We start from the raw sequence: 15,526 nt of genomic DNA, 5'->3' as shown, positions 1-15,526 counted from the left end.
AAAGACTGAAGAACTCTGATCAATTCAATAACTAATCATGACTCCAGACATATGATGATAAAACATATCTTTTACTTCAAGGCATAACACGAGACATGCATTTTCATTCATGAGCAAATATACCAAAAATGTATTTGCTTGAGTATTTGTTTCAAGAAAGGGCTTTTATTGAGGGCAGAATAATGGTTATAGTGAAGTAATTAGTGATAGTAATACAAAATACAAAGAAAAGTTCAATTAAATTTTTTAAAATATACAAAAGAGAGAACAAGAAACTTAAGACAGAGACACTGACAAGCCAGATGTTAGCACTACCATGTTAATATAGAAAAAGTTAATATAGAAAGCCCACATAAACTTTGAGGATTCTTATGCCAATTCCCATTCCTATGGATAAATCGGTCTGTCTCCTTCTCAGAGTTCTTTCTAGGGTGTCCTTAGGGATTAGGAGTAATTCTTTAATCCTATCAGCTAGAGTCCCTACCTTTAGAGTACCTAAAGTACTTCTACCCAAGATTATAGGAGAATAAATTTAGTCAAGCAGCTATAAATAGCTTATAAAAAGGGAAATATTTCTTGAGGTAAAACAGTAATACTTGTTGGTATAAAACAATTCCCAGAAGTCTGACATATTCCCATAACCATAGTCCTTTCTCTGGATGTGGATGGCTTTCTCCATCCTAACTCTGTTGGAATTGCCCTGAATCACCTCATTGTTGAAAAGAGACAAGTCCATCACAGTTGATCATCACATAATCTTACTTGTTACTGTGTAAAATGTTCTCCAAGAGTATTTTTTATGAGATTCTTTTTCATCGTTCTTCACGTCCTTCCATTTTTTCAGATGAAAATCTTGCCTCAACTGTGGGGACTGATTGTGAATCACACAACTTTTTTGTTGTTGTTTGCTTCCTTTTTTTTTCTTTTTTTCATTTCCAAAAAGGCTCTGATATCTAAACCAGGAAGGGCAAAACTGAGAAAGCAAATCTCCCTAATGAATATTGATGCAAAATTTTAAAATAAAATATTAGCAAAGAGATTACAGCAACTTATCAGCAGGATAATACACTATAACCAAATAAGATTTATACCAGGAATGCAGGGCTAGTTCAATATCAGGAAAACTATTGCCATAATCAACCACATCAATAAACAAAACTAACAGAAATCATATGATAATCTCAATAGATGTTAAAAAAAAAAAAAAAGCTTTTAACAAAATACATCTTGAATTGGATGTCCAGTAGACCTCTTAAACTCACTATGTTCAAAACACTATCTTTCCCCCTAAAGCCTCCTCCCCCTCCTACCTTCTCTATTAGAAGACCATCCTTCCAGTATCTCAGACTTTAGGAGTCATCCTATATTCCTCACTAACTTTCACTCTGCTTTCCCTCCTCCATAACTAAACTAGAGGGTGGTCAAAGCTTGAAGTATTGAGGAAAAGCTTGAGCTAATAAAGCATTTTATTTGTTTGGGAGGCAAGTGGGATTAAATGATTTACTCAGGGTCATCAGCTAGTTAATAAATGACTGTGGCTGGATTTGAACTCAAGTTCTCCTGACTCAAAAAGTCTATGCTCTATCTACTCCAACCCTTGGCTGCTCCTAATAAAACATTTTGAAAGAAATAGGAAATCACAGGATCATCTGAAAAGAAGATATGAAGGAATATACATTGTAGGCTATCAGAGACAATTAGGTGAAAATAAAAGAAATATCTGAGGTTGGAAATGTTCAAGCCCCAAACCTCATTTTTCCCACAAGCTCTATTAGGTTTTTAATAGTGCTTATTTTTACATGATTCAGCAATTTTTATGAACACTGTTTTGGGAGAAATATCTCATCTTTGAGTTTGTGTGGTATGTTACTGTTGCCTAAATAAACTGACCATAACCTAGAAATTGTAAAGGTTAAAACCTAGGTTTTATTATGATTAAGCACAGGTTTAGGATTCTGGAAAATAATCCTGAACCCCAAATTGAATTTCTGATAAGTTTTCTACCAAGAAATTATATCAAAGAGAAAGAGAAATAATTTTTTACATATTAAAATCTCACATATTCTTTTAGATTATAAAAATTTAAAAGGTAGGTTCAAAATCCCATGCTTCCTCTGATGTTGTAAGACTGGAGCAGATTTAAACAGAATCATAATTTCATACACCCCTTTAAAAAATAGATAAACTAAATCAGATTACAGATTAAACTATGAACCTTTTGAAGAGGGAGATTTACATGCCTCAGATTTAACTACAGAGTCAGAACCAGTAAAATCCCTTCACAAATAGTTAAGTCACCTTAGGAATGAAGCTCAAAAATACTCAGTTGCCTTGATATATCTAAAAAATGCCAAAAAGTCTTCCCATAGTAGTATCATTCCATGAGTTAGGTCTTAGCTAGAGGAGGCTAATATAAACAAAAAAACAGGTTTTAGTCCAAAATTTATTGTGCCATTCCGAGAAGAATGGCATAATAAAAATTAATAAAGAAATAAAATATATTAAAATGAAAAGTTGTCATACATGTTGCAATATAGTAGAACTGACTTGCTTCAGTAATAGGTATAATTATGAAATATCTTATTGGTTCTATAAGAGTAGTTGTGGGCAAAAACAGCATCACCTGGAAATCACTTTGGGGATAAGCCTTTCTGAACTCAGCCAGGTGGTCTTCAGGTGAAAAATACTCAGTTTTGTTTTGTTTTGTTTTACAGTTCCATACTTAAAGCCTTTCCATCTTGTAGGAAATGTTTGAGCTTCAGTTTCACTTGTGTGATCTTTGAGAATGTAGGCTGTGCTACCAAAGTAGGTAACTATGTGCCATGAAGAGTAGGTCTTTAATAGGTGGCACAGAAAGGCACTATAAAGAAATTCTGTTTCTTTGAATTTTCTGGTTTTCTGTATAAGTAAAGGGTAGCCAGGTGGCGTAATGGATAGAGTGCTGGGTCTGAAGTTAGGAAGATTCTTCCTGAGTTCAAATCTGGCCTCAGACATTTACTGTATGACCCTGGTCAAGTCACTTAACCCTATTTGCCTTGGTTTCCCCACATGTAAAATAAGCTGAAGAAGGAAATGGCAAATCATTTCAGTATCTCTGCCAAGAAAACTTCAAAGGAATCTTGAAGAGCTGAACATGACTAAACAGCAGCAACAACAGGATTTTATAATAATCGCTTCATTATTATACCAGCAAAGTAATAGTTCATTTACAAATTTCAATTTTTAACATACAGACTTTCAGGGATAAGGAAGATGTTTATGCCCCTCTTTAATATTATCCCTTGTGGAAACTGATTTTCCTACTATTGTCTTAATAAGCTGTCATTTTTTTTATTCTTTTGCTTCATTAAATAGCTCTTCTACTTAATAAACTCTGCTGTGATCACAGTCAGATTTAGGAAGAAAATTTGATTTTTTCACCTCTTAGTTTGTTCTATTTCATTTACCAACCACGTACTCAAAAAATAATTATTATGAATAGCAACTATCAGGAATATTTACCCCAATCACAATGAGATGCCTGAGTGTCATATGGTATATAATGGATTGTATGAATTAATTATCCAAGATCAGGTCAAAATTGGGACCATGGGGCTAGATATTCAAAACTTTCTCCCTGACACTGGATTGTAAGTGTATGAATTGTTGCGGTGTAATGAGAAAAAGCCCTAAATTTGGAGTCAGAGAATATGTGTTCAATATCTTAATTTAGCTATTTACTTGCTCTGTGAGTCTGAGTGAGTCACATTACTTTTTTGTAAAATGAATGGGTTAGATTGTTGTTCAGTCATCCATTCAGCCTGGTCCAATACTTTGAGATCCCTTGGATCATACATTGCTAATACTGTCCATGGGGTTTTCTTGGCAGAGATACTAGAGTGGTTGGTCATTTCCTTCTCTAGCTAATTTTAAAAATGAACAAACGGAGGCAAACAGAATGAAGTGACTAGTCCAGGATCACAGAGCTGGTAAGTGCCTAAGGCCAGATTTGAACTCAGTTCCTTACTCCAACTATTCACTATAAAACCCAGTTGCCTAAAGTATATTCCAGGCATGGGAATAGAGATAGGAGATGGAAGGTCAAGGATGAGAAAGAAAAAAAACAGGCCATTATTAAGTACCTATTATATGAGCATTACAAATATGATCTCATTTACACCTCACAACAAGCATGGGAGGTGTATTCACATTTTATACTTGAGGAAACTGAAGAAGACAATTAATGTGTGAGGCAGGTCCTCCAGGTCCCATGTCCATCAAGGCTGAGAGTCAAAAAACAGGTCAATCTGACTGAAACAGAGAGTAACTGATAGGGAATAATATGTAACCTAGTGGGCAAAAATAACAAGCTGGATTGAAAAAATTTTCAATTCCAAATGGAGCAATTTGTATTTGGTCGTAAGGAGCCACATTTTTGGTCAGGGAAGGGATACTGGTACCATCAGACATATATTTTTAAAATATCCACCTGTTGTTTATGGAGAATGAAGAAAGAAGAGAGATAATGAAGACAATAAAACTATTTTGAAGGTTAGTGTAATAGTCCAGGATCACAGATGTGTGAAATGTATTTTATTTTCTGGAGAAAATCTGGAGAGAAAAAATTAAGATAGGAGGAATAATTAATAAAGCAACTATCTGATTCCAATCAGTATTTCTAGCATGATTCCATAGGGGTAGTAATTATTAGCACTGATGGTTGTTATTTCATGTCATTTGTTCTCCAAGAGGACAATGACATCATGAAGATGCTGTCTTGACTAGTGAGTGAACTGGACTTAAGTGAGACAAAGCTGAGCAAAATCATTTAGTACAATGGCAAGATGTCAATCAAGATGGCTAGTGATGGTCCCTGTTAGTATTATACTTTATCAATTATTAATATAGGAACTATGTATATTAACACATATTTTACATATAAATTATAAGATCACTTGCTTAACCAAGAGATTCTGCAACTTTTGTCCTAGCAAGTCCAGCTTAAAAGAGATGACTCAATGATATGCAAAATCCCTCACCTATTTTTGACCACCCTTTCATCCTTAGCATCCTTTAGCTTTGATAGGCACTTGGCCAACAGTATTTGACCACAAACTAAATCTGTCTTCACAATGCCCAGCCTGGGGCTACTGAATAGCCATTAGCTGTTTGGAGATCATCTACCAGTCATTGACCATGACTTGAAGCTTCTCTTGGAAGGAATTGTTATGATCCAGAGTTCACAGACTCTTGAGATTAAGTGACTTACCCAAAGTCATATAGCTATTAAGTTTCCGGAGTCATATTTAAACTTAGGTCTCACTGAGTCCTAACACTTCCTTCTAAATCCAGTGCTCCATCAGCACTTAACTGTATTAGGGATTACTAAACCAGTTGGTTTTGGTTAACTGTATCTTTTTGTTACAAAGAAGTATTTCTTTTCCAGGCCATCATTGTCCTTAGTGCAACGGAAGCCTACAATGACTAGAGTGACTTCCTGAAGAGAAACTATGAACAATGGTTTTGCCCCTTCCTTAAAAAGTCCAGAGACTCTCAAGGACCAAACTTACATAAAATTTTAAACAAAGAGTCAGAATTCAACCAACAGGAGAATTCCCTGCCATCCACAATATAGTCAAGACCAGTGAAATAAGGATACTTTTTAAATTATGTAATAAGGTGTAAGAATATAGGTGTGATGAATGAAAAGTTCAAGAAACATAATTTCTGGGAAATTAACAATCTTTTTAAAATTATGGCCAGCGAATAATTGTTGAAAGGATGGTCATTTGGCTTTATCTCATAAACCAAAGATCCCTCATGACAGCTTCTTAATGCTTTATACCCTTTGAAGAGTGGATATTCATAACGGATGGCAATCAACCCTGGTGAACAATTAATGAGAATTAATAACATATTGAGAGGTGGGCTTATTCTAATTAGGAATAGTGTCCATAGGGTCACTATGGACAAAGAAACAGAGATTCAACTCAAGTCAGACTATTCCCTCCACAATCTATATAAAAACATTAATTTTCAACCCAATCAATGAACAATAAAGGATAATGGATCCAATCTACCTAAATTAGATTCTCTTTATAAGGTCTTTTATTTGGATAGGGTTAGAAGCAGGTATCCAGAAGATTTGGACAATTTTATCTATCAACAATGTCTTTCACAAAGACTGGCTATATAACCGATAGGGGTTTAGTTTTGAATGAGGAAACAGAAACAGGAAAATCTTAATCTCAATTAGTAATTGGTTTTTAATATAGGAGAGAAAAAATCATTTATCTCATAAGGAATGAAGGGAAGAGATTAAGGGAACTTAATTCTAATTACGCCATTCTGCAAGAGGCTTGGTGGAGGGAAGGGAAGGTGACACAATTTCTGTTCTTATTACTATACATGCCTCTTGAGCATCTGGGACTATGCCAGTCACAAGCTCTTTCACAAGAATGAACTGCTTTGGGACTCTTCTTGAGGACTGGGGAGGTGGATGAGCACTTTTTTATTTGGAACCACCATGAAGCTAGTGATAAAATTTTGCTTAAAAAAATTCCTTGAAAATTAATTTCATCCCCAGGAAGACATATGAATGGAGGAAAAGTGAAATGAGCAGAACCAGGAGGAAAATTTGTATAATAATAACAATATTGTAAAGACAATTTTGAAAGACTTAGGAATTCTAATCACAATAAGTATAATTCTAAAGGACTCAAGATAAAACATGTTATCCTCCTCCATATAGAAAGATGATGAAATCAGAATAGAAATTGAGACATTTGGGGTAGTGGGGGGGGGGGAAACATGACCATTGCAACAATTTATGTTGCTTGTTTATACATGTTTATGTCAGGAGTTTTTTTTTTCTTTCTCAACTAATGGAAATATGTGTAAGAAAGATCAAATATATGTCTGAGAACAAAATAAAATTTAAAGAGTTTTTAAATGAATTAAAAAATTAATTATAAATGATATGAGAGAGATAAAGGAAATAAGATGTATAGAAGAAAGACTTAAAAGGAACAATTAACAGCTTTAACATGAATCAAAATCTTACCCATATAACAGATATTTTAAAAATGGAAATGGACCAAAGAGAGGTTAATGATTACAAAAGAATGGAAATGTTTAAACAAAGTCAAAAGATTTTAAAAAAAGAAGAAATTGTAAGGTGTCTAATGTTAAAAACAACTGGCCTAGAAAACAGATCAGGCACGGATATCTTAAGAATCATTACACTCTCTGAAATCCAAAACCAAAAAAAGAACCTGTATGGAATATTTGTTAAAATCATGAAAGACAATTGTCTGGACATATTAAGATATGAGGGAAAAGTAAGACAAATCACTTCCTGAAAGAAATCCCCACATGAAAACACCTAGGAATGTCATTGACAAAATCCATGGCTTCCAAATTAATTGCATTCAGCCAGAAAAAATAAATATTTATATAAATTTATGTTAATAATATTTATTAAGAAACCACAATTAGGATAATCAAAGTTTTAGCATCTACCAACTTAACGGAGTGGATATCATGGAATGAGATGTTCCAAAAAACTTAAAACTAAGAATAATTTTTCACTGAAAAATTGAAATAATTCTATAAGGGAAAAAAATAGATCTTCAAATCAAAAATAGATCTTCAATGAAATACAAGAGTCTAAACATTCCTCATGAAAAGACCAAGAGCTGAAAAGGAACTTTTCAAATACAGAGGAATCAAAAGAAACACAAAAAGGCACTAAGTGAACAAATGGAAAAGACTATACGGATGAACTGTTTACATTTTAATGGGAAGTGAGAAGAAGATGCCAACTAATGTTCCTTTCAGAACCTTAATATCATAGGAATTAAAGAAGGAATCAAATAAGAGCAAGAACCCAGGAGAGGTTTTGTTTTCCTCTGATGATGTTGAAAAAAGAAAGGTGAAGTGAAGGATACACTAGAGTGAAAGGATCAAGAAAGGATGGAAGAACATATCTCACATAATAGGAGTTTACAAACAGAAGTCTATACAAATATGGACAGGATGGAGGGAGAAGCATTACTTGGACTAGTGGAAAGAGAACTGAATGCACATACACACACACACACAAATACACATACATATGGGAGTTTGGTTAGAAATACATTTGACAAGGAGACAAGAGGAAACTAGAACAGAGGAAAGTGGAATTAAAAAGAAGGATAGATTCTGGGAAATTTTTTGTTTGTTTTTCTGGAGCTGATCTATAAAAGAGAGAAAGAGAAAGAAAGAAAGAAAGAAAGAAGAGAAAGAAAGAAAGAAAGAAAGAAAGAAAGAAAGAAAGAAAGAAAGAAAGAAAGAAAGAAAGAAAGAAAGAAAGAAAGAAAGAAAGAAAGAAAGAAAGAAAGAAAGGAAAGAAAGAAAGAAAGAAAGAAAGAAAGAAAGAAAGAAAGAGAAAGAGAGAGAAGAGAGAGAGAAAGAGAGAGAGAGAGAGAAAGAAAGAAAGAAGAAAGAAGAGAAGAAAGAAAGAAGAAAGAAAGAAAGAAAGAAGAGAGAGAAGAAGAGAAGAGAAAGAAAGAAAGAAAGAAAGAAAGAAAGAAAGAAAGAAAGAAAGAAAGAAAGAAAGAAAGAAAGAAAGAAAAGAAAGAAAGAAAGAAAGAAAGAAAGAAAGAAAGAAAGAAAGAAGGAAGGAAGGAAGGAAGGAAGGAAGGAAGGAAGGAAGGAAGGAAGGAAGGAAGGAAGGAAGGAAGAAAGAAAGAAAGAAAGAAAGAGAGAGAGAGAGAGAGAGAGAGAGAGAGAGAGAGAGAGAGAAAGAAAGAGGGAGGGAGGGAGGGAGGAAAGGAAGGAAGGGAAGGGAAGGAAGGAAGGAAGGAAGGAAGGAAGGAAGGAAGGAAGGAAGGGAGGAAGGGAAGCAGGGAGGGAGGAAAAGAGGGAGGGAGGAAAAGGAAGGAAAGAAGGAAGGAAAAAAGGAGAGAGGGAAGGAGGGAGAGAGGGAGGAAGGAAGGAATCCCATAATAAAGAGGAGATAGGGAGCAAAGAAAGGAAAGAGTATAAATATAGTTTCAGCAAAGTTGTAGACTACAAAATAAACCCTCAACAAATAAGTTTCATTTAAAATCCAAGAGTCAATAATAGAAAGAAATCTCATAGGTTTTTAGAATATTTTTATCCATTTGTCTCTAATATTGGTTTTATCAAGTTATGTTTCCCCCCCCCCCACTTCTGCTGTAAATATAGCACTAAGTTTCTTCAATTACTCTTTTAAAATGGTTTTATTCCCACTGGTTCTCTTTCCCTTACTCTGATCCCCACTTATGGTTTATTTTCCCTTTCTCTTTGGAGTCTTGCTTATTTTTTTCCCTGCTTTTATCTGTTTATTTCATTCTTCCCTTCTTTTTCTTTCTATCTTATTAGCCTCAGTCCTCCACCTCCTCTTTACCCTCTGTCCCTCTTTCTGGAGGGAAGGAACATGAACTCTAAACTTCCTTTTAAGGAGAAAGACCAGCTAGACATCTCCATTTGGCTGCACTTTGCACATATAGCTCACTATCTTCCAGTTTCCTTTTCTGTGGTTTCTTCCCCGATTAGATTGTAAATTCCTTGAGGGTAGGGACTTATCTTTATCTTTTCATTTTTGTATCTCCAGTGCTTGGCACAGGGCCTGGCACCTAGTAGGTGCTTAATTAACTATATTCCTATTACCATCATCCTTCTCCCCCCTTCCAATTAGTCTTATTTGTTTCTTTTTGAAAGTTTTTTTGAGGAGTAGCTAGGTGGCCCAGTGGATAGAGCCCTAGCCCTGAATTTGGGAGGATCTGAGTTCATATATGGTCTCAGACACTTAACAGTTTCTAGCTATGTGACCCTGGGCAAGTCACTTAACCCCAATTGCCTCAGGGAAAAAAAAAGTTGTTGTTGTTGTTGTTGTTGTTTTTTAATCTGTTTGCAGAGAAAGGTGGCTTAGCCATTTAGATGTAAAACTATATTATAAAGTGGCAGTCATCAAACTATGTGTTACTGGCTAAGAAATACAGTAGTGGTACCCAAAACATAGCAGTCGATGACTATAGTAATCTACTATTTGATAAAAGAACTCAGTATTTGACAAATACTTCTGGGAAAAGTGGAAAACAGTATGGCAGAAACTAGGTATAGATCAACCTTTTCCATTGTATACAAAGGTAGGGTCAAAAGGGGTATGTGATTTAGACAAAAACAGTGATCCCATAAGCAAATTAGGAGAGCAAAGAAGAGTTTGCCTGTCAGATTTGTGGAGAAGGGAAGGATTTATAATTAAACAAGAAAACATTATGAAATGCAAAATGTATCATTTTGATTACATTAAATTAATACTTTTTGCACAAGCAAAGCCAATGCAACAAACATTAATTGAAAAGCAGAAAGCTGGGAAACAATTTTTAATGCCATTGTTTCTGATAAAGGCTCCCTTTCTAAAATATGTAGAGAAGTGAATTATATTTATAAGAATACAAGTCATTCCTCGATTGATAAATGGTCAAAGTCCTCAAAATCACTATTGATTAGAGAAATTCTGTCAGATTGGCCAATATTATAGAAAAGGAAAATAAATGTTGGAGAAGATGTGGGAAAATTGGAACACTAATACATTGTTGGTAAAGTTGTGAACTGACCCAACCATTCTGGGGAACAATTTAGACTATGCTCAAAGGACTATAAAACGATGCATAGTCTTTGATTCATCAATACCATTACTAGGCCTTTATCCCAAAGAGATCATAAAAAAGGGAAAAGGACCCATATGTACAAAAATATTTTACAGCATTTCTCTTTGTGGACAAAGAATTGGAAATTGAGCAAATTGTGGTATATGAATGCAATAGAATAATATTGTGCTATAAGAAATGATGAGCAGACAGATTTCAGAAAAACCTGGAAAGACTTATACGAATTAATGCTTAGTGAAATGAACAGTCAGAACACTGTTTACAGTAATAACAACATTGTGTGGATAATCAACTTTTATAGACTTCGATCTTCTTAACAATTGAAAATTCTAAGACAATTTCAAAAGTCTCATAATCGACAACGCTGCATCCAGAGGAAAAAAACTAGGGAATCTGAATGCACATCAATGGGTACTATTTTTACTTTTTTCTCCCTCTTTCTTGTGGTTTTTCCCTTTTGGTCCGATTCTTCTTACACAACATAGCTAATGTGAAAATACATTTAATATGATTGTACATGTACAGTCTGTAGATATCAGATTGCTTGCTGTTTTGGGGGAGATAAAAAAGGAGAGGAAAAGAGAGGGAAGGAAGAAGAAAAAAATTTGTAAGTCAAAATCTTTTAAAAAGTGTATGTTTTATAAATTGCATTACATTCTGTCTAGGGTGAGGAAAAGGGAGGAAGAAAAATTTGGAACACAAGGTTTTACAAAGGTGAATGTTGAAAACTATCTGCATAAATTTTGAAAATAAAAAAGCTAATATTAAAAAGAGAAAGAGAAGAAAAAAGTATGTTTAAATTTTTTTGTTTATGTTTAATAAAAAATTTTTAAAGTTCATTTTTTAGAAACCCTTTCCAGTCAGAATCATTCTTACTTTCTTCATTATCCATTTACTCTTTCTATTTATTCTAGATCCTCATTCTCTTATTCATCAATGCTATAATTATGGAGTCCCTCTCTATTCTCTATATTAAAATTTTCCAAGGTATCTCCTTCTGGGCCCTCTGGAAAGTTCCTGCTACTACCTTGTAGAGCTTGCCCCTCAGGTTCCTATTTTCCATTGGAATTCACTCTCAAATAATGCCAATTTCTACAGGTGACAGAGAGGACATTGCTTCATGGTACAACCCCATTTATCATGTACCTGATTATGCAACCCACCACCAATTTATACCTTTCCCTTGGTTACCTTCTTTTCCCATTTGCTCCAAAATCTCTTCCCTTGGTTCATGTCCTCCCTCTTCCCACCAGTTGTCAGTGGCTCCCCAGGAATTCTAACTCTCCCACCCCAGGTAGAAGAGGTCTTTAGGCACCAAATCTCTCAGATCATACCTAGAACAAAGCCTCCAATCTCCTGAGAGAAGTGATTGTTTTTCTACTGTAATACTAACCAATTATTAAATAAAGATTAAGGTTTTTCTTTCTATTTCCCCATTCAAGGACCTCTGTAGACCAGTCAGTCTCTGAGGGACATTACTGATAGGTGAGCTTGTCCAAATTATGAGTACATACTCTGTGATCTGGGGATCTTGAGTAGAATCCCACCCAACTAGAAGAACTTCTGTTCAGAGTGTAAACAGAACATAATCCTGAGGTCCAAGTCCTTGCACCCTTCCATTGGAGTTTAGAATAAAAGTAAATGAAAGAGAAAACCAGAGTGGTCTGGATGGAAATGATTATCTTTGTCCAGATTGCTCATGATTAAACCACTTTGTCAAAAGGAAGATTTGAAGACTCAGCCCATCTCATCAATATGCCCTCCCGTTGACTGTTCAACCAGTCAAGGTTGATTTTCATCTGTTAGGGGTACTTCCTTTTTAAAAGGATCTCCAAGGTTTTATCTTTGATTACTGATTCACCACTGGCCATCAATTTATTATTAGCTAGTCTAATTAATAAATTATTAATTACCCCAAAACTGTCTCTCTTGGCCTTTTTCATCTCACTCCCTTTACGGAACATCTCTCTGTGAATAAAAGCATTCATCAGTGGAACACCCCCCCCCCATAAAAGCAGGATCTCTTCCTTTCCCTCTCATTTTCAATCCTTTCCCCTTACTCCTTTTTTTTCTCCTTCTGACAGACTCCAGGAATCACCTTCCCCTCGTTACTAGTTCTTGATTTGACCTGGATATATTACATCCACCCTTCTAGTCTCCTTTTCTTTCACGTATGCTCTCATTTTGTAATCCCACACTAACACACATAGACAAAATAATTGATTCACCTGTAGACAGGGTATCCCCAGGTTCTATCCATTATGCCTCAGGTCTCTTCACTGTTACCTCTACCTGACTTCATTTCTTCACTCTTGTTTCCTTGAGTACATTTAGAAAGAATTATCTTGCTGATCTCTCTGCAATCACTCTGTTGCTATCGTCATTATTATGCTTGGTTAATATTATATTTGTTCACTCCTCTTGCATTTCTATTTTCTGGAATATTTGAGAAGCAATTAATCTATTTAGGTCTGATTTTCTGTCTAAGAATGTTTTAAATGCCTTTTTATTATTTCATATCCATTTTTTTTTTAATTTTGCATTTAAATTCAAATTTGCAGCATAGATCATTCTGAGATGTATTCTGAGCTCCATTGAGGTTTGGAAAACATTCCTTCCTGCATTTTCTGGTAGGTGAAAAACAATCTTGTGTTACTCGAATTTCCTTTCTTTTGTGTTTGAAAATCTTTCTCCTGATTGCTTGGAGAACTTGTTTCAAATTCAATTGTTAAATTTAACCACTGTGTTTCTTGGAGTTTGTAACCTTGGTTTTTTTGTTTGTTTGTTTGTTTGTTTCTGGAGTTGATCTATGAAAGCTTTCAATTGGCATTTCCTCTTCTGTGTTCTAAAGTTCTGGGCAGTTCTTTTGTATTATTCCCTACATGATGGTACTTAAGTATTTTGTTTTCTCATATTCTTCTGGGTGACCTGTGATCCTCAGGATGTCTCTACACATCCTGGTTTTGTATGTGAATATGTTTTAAATATGTTTTACTTGTAAGGTGAGCATATTTTCTTTTCATTTTAATTGCTTTTTGCTTCTCTTCTTCTAGATTGTCCTTTATACCCATGTATTTGCATCCTCAATTATTTTCTCTTTCATTTCTTTAGTGAAACTGGCCATCACAGATTCAAGTTTTCCTACTCTGTCAATTACTTTTATCATATAAGCCATAAATTCTATTCTCGTGATTCTCATTTTCTTTTAAACCATGTGGTTCCATGTTCTCCTCAAATTCCACATGGTCCTTTGCTTCAGGTATTGAATCATCTTCCTTTGTTTTACATTATTTATTCATAGATAACTCAATTTGTTTACTAGATCTGTAGGACATATTTCCTTCTGTTATCCTTCTTGATTCATTTGCTTATGTTTAAGGTCTCTGAGTTTTCTCCCTTCTGAGATTTTTGGTCATTTCAGTCTTTTTTGTCCTCATATTTTTCCAAGTAGTTTATACACTTTCCAACACACTCTCTCCTTTCTGATATTGGTTTTCCTTGAAGTTAAAGCATTTTAACTTCCTCCCACACCGAACCATTCACAGTTCACCAGTTTCGGTCTCTGCCCAAGTGAGATTGGCTGGGGACACAGCAAACATGATATCCTATCTCTTTATACTGTCCCATTTCTCTCTGTTCCTCAAGAACTAGCCGTTCAGAGCATTGCCATGCTGGTGCCATAGGGTTGATTTTCTGTGTTTGGGTCACAGAAGCTCTGGAAGTAGGGGAGATCAGAGTGTGAGCTTGAACTCTACTTCAAATTCACAGATGGATTATCTTTCTGTTCTTTCACTCTACTGCAGAGATCTTTTGTGGCACAGAATGTTGCCTCCACCATGGTGTTATCTGCCTGTCTATGCCAGCCAAATTCTGCATCCTTGAGCTTGTATCTCCAAGGAACATTTCATTCCAAATAATTACAAGATATATAAAATATTTGGAGATCAAGTTAATAAAGCCCACAAAATACTTGAATAGCTTTCAAAATGTTCCTGAAAGAATTTGAGAAATAAAGAACAATTTGAATACTTAGAGGAATATGCAGTGCTCATGCTTAAGCCATGTTAACATAATTAAAATGTTGACATTACCTAAGTTAATATACACCTTTATGCTATGCCAATCAAATTATTAGAGGGAAATTTTACAGAACTTGATAAAAATCTTCATTTGCCAAAATAAAAGATCTAGAACATCAAAGAGAACAATGAAAAGAGTTAGGGGGAAGGAACAACAATATATCTAGACAGTTAAAGTAGATTATTTTTAAAATTATATACATTTTTAAGCATCAAAAATATATCTTCTAAACTTCCCATCCACTTGCCACTAATTGAGGACAAAATCCACAACAGACGTGTATAGTCAAGCAGAATGGGTTTTTTCATTGGCTATGTGCAAAAAATTATTTGTTTTGTTTGACATTTTGAATCCTTCGCCTCCCCATAAGGGTTTGTAACATGTTTCATTATTAGTCCTTTGAAATCATGGTTGGTTATTAGAACAGACTTAATTTTTTCAGAGCTGTTAGTCTTTATCATAACTTGTTCATCCTTTTTCCAATTTGTAGGTACTCCTTCAGATTCCCAATTTTTACCACAAAAAGAGCTATAAACAAAGAGAGAGAGAGAGAGATAACATACACACACACACACACACACACACACACACACACACACACACACACACACACACACACACATATATATAACTCCAAATGTAGCTCAGAAAATTATTTTTGGCTATAAACCTATATTCTTTGCCTCCATATTCTAATCTCTCCACTCCTTCAGGGTGATGGCAGCTGTTAGCATGTGTGATTCTGACAATGGCTCTGTGGTACTTAAATTCTTTTTTCTGGCTGCTCG

Source organism: Sminthopsis crassicaudata, chromosome 1, assembly GCF_048593235.1.
Source record: "Sminthopsis crassicaudata isolate SCR6 chromosome 1, ASM4859323v1, whole genome shotgun sequence".
NCBI lineage: Eukaryota > Metazoa > Chordata > Mammalia > Dasyuromorphia > Dasyuridae > Sminthopsis > Sminthopsis crassicaudata.
This window is presented reverse-complemented; position numbering follows the sequence as displayed.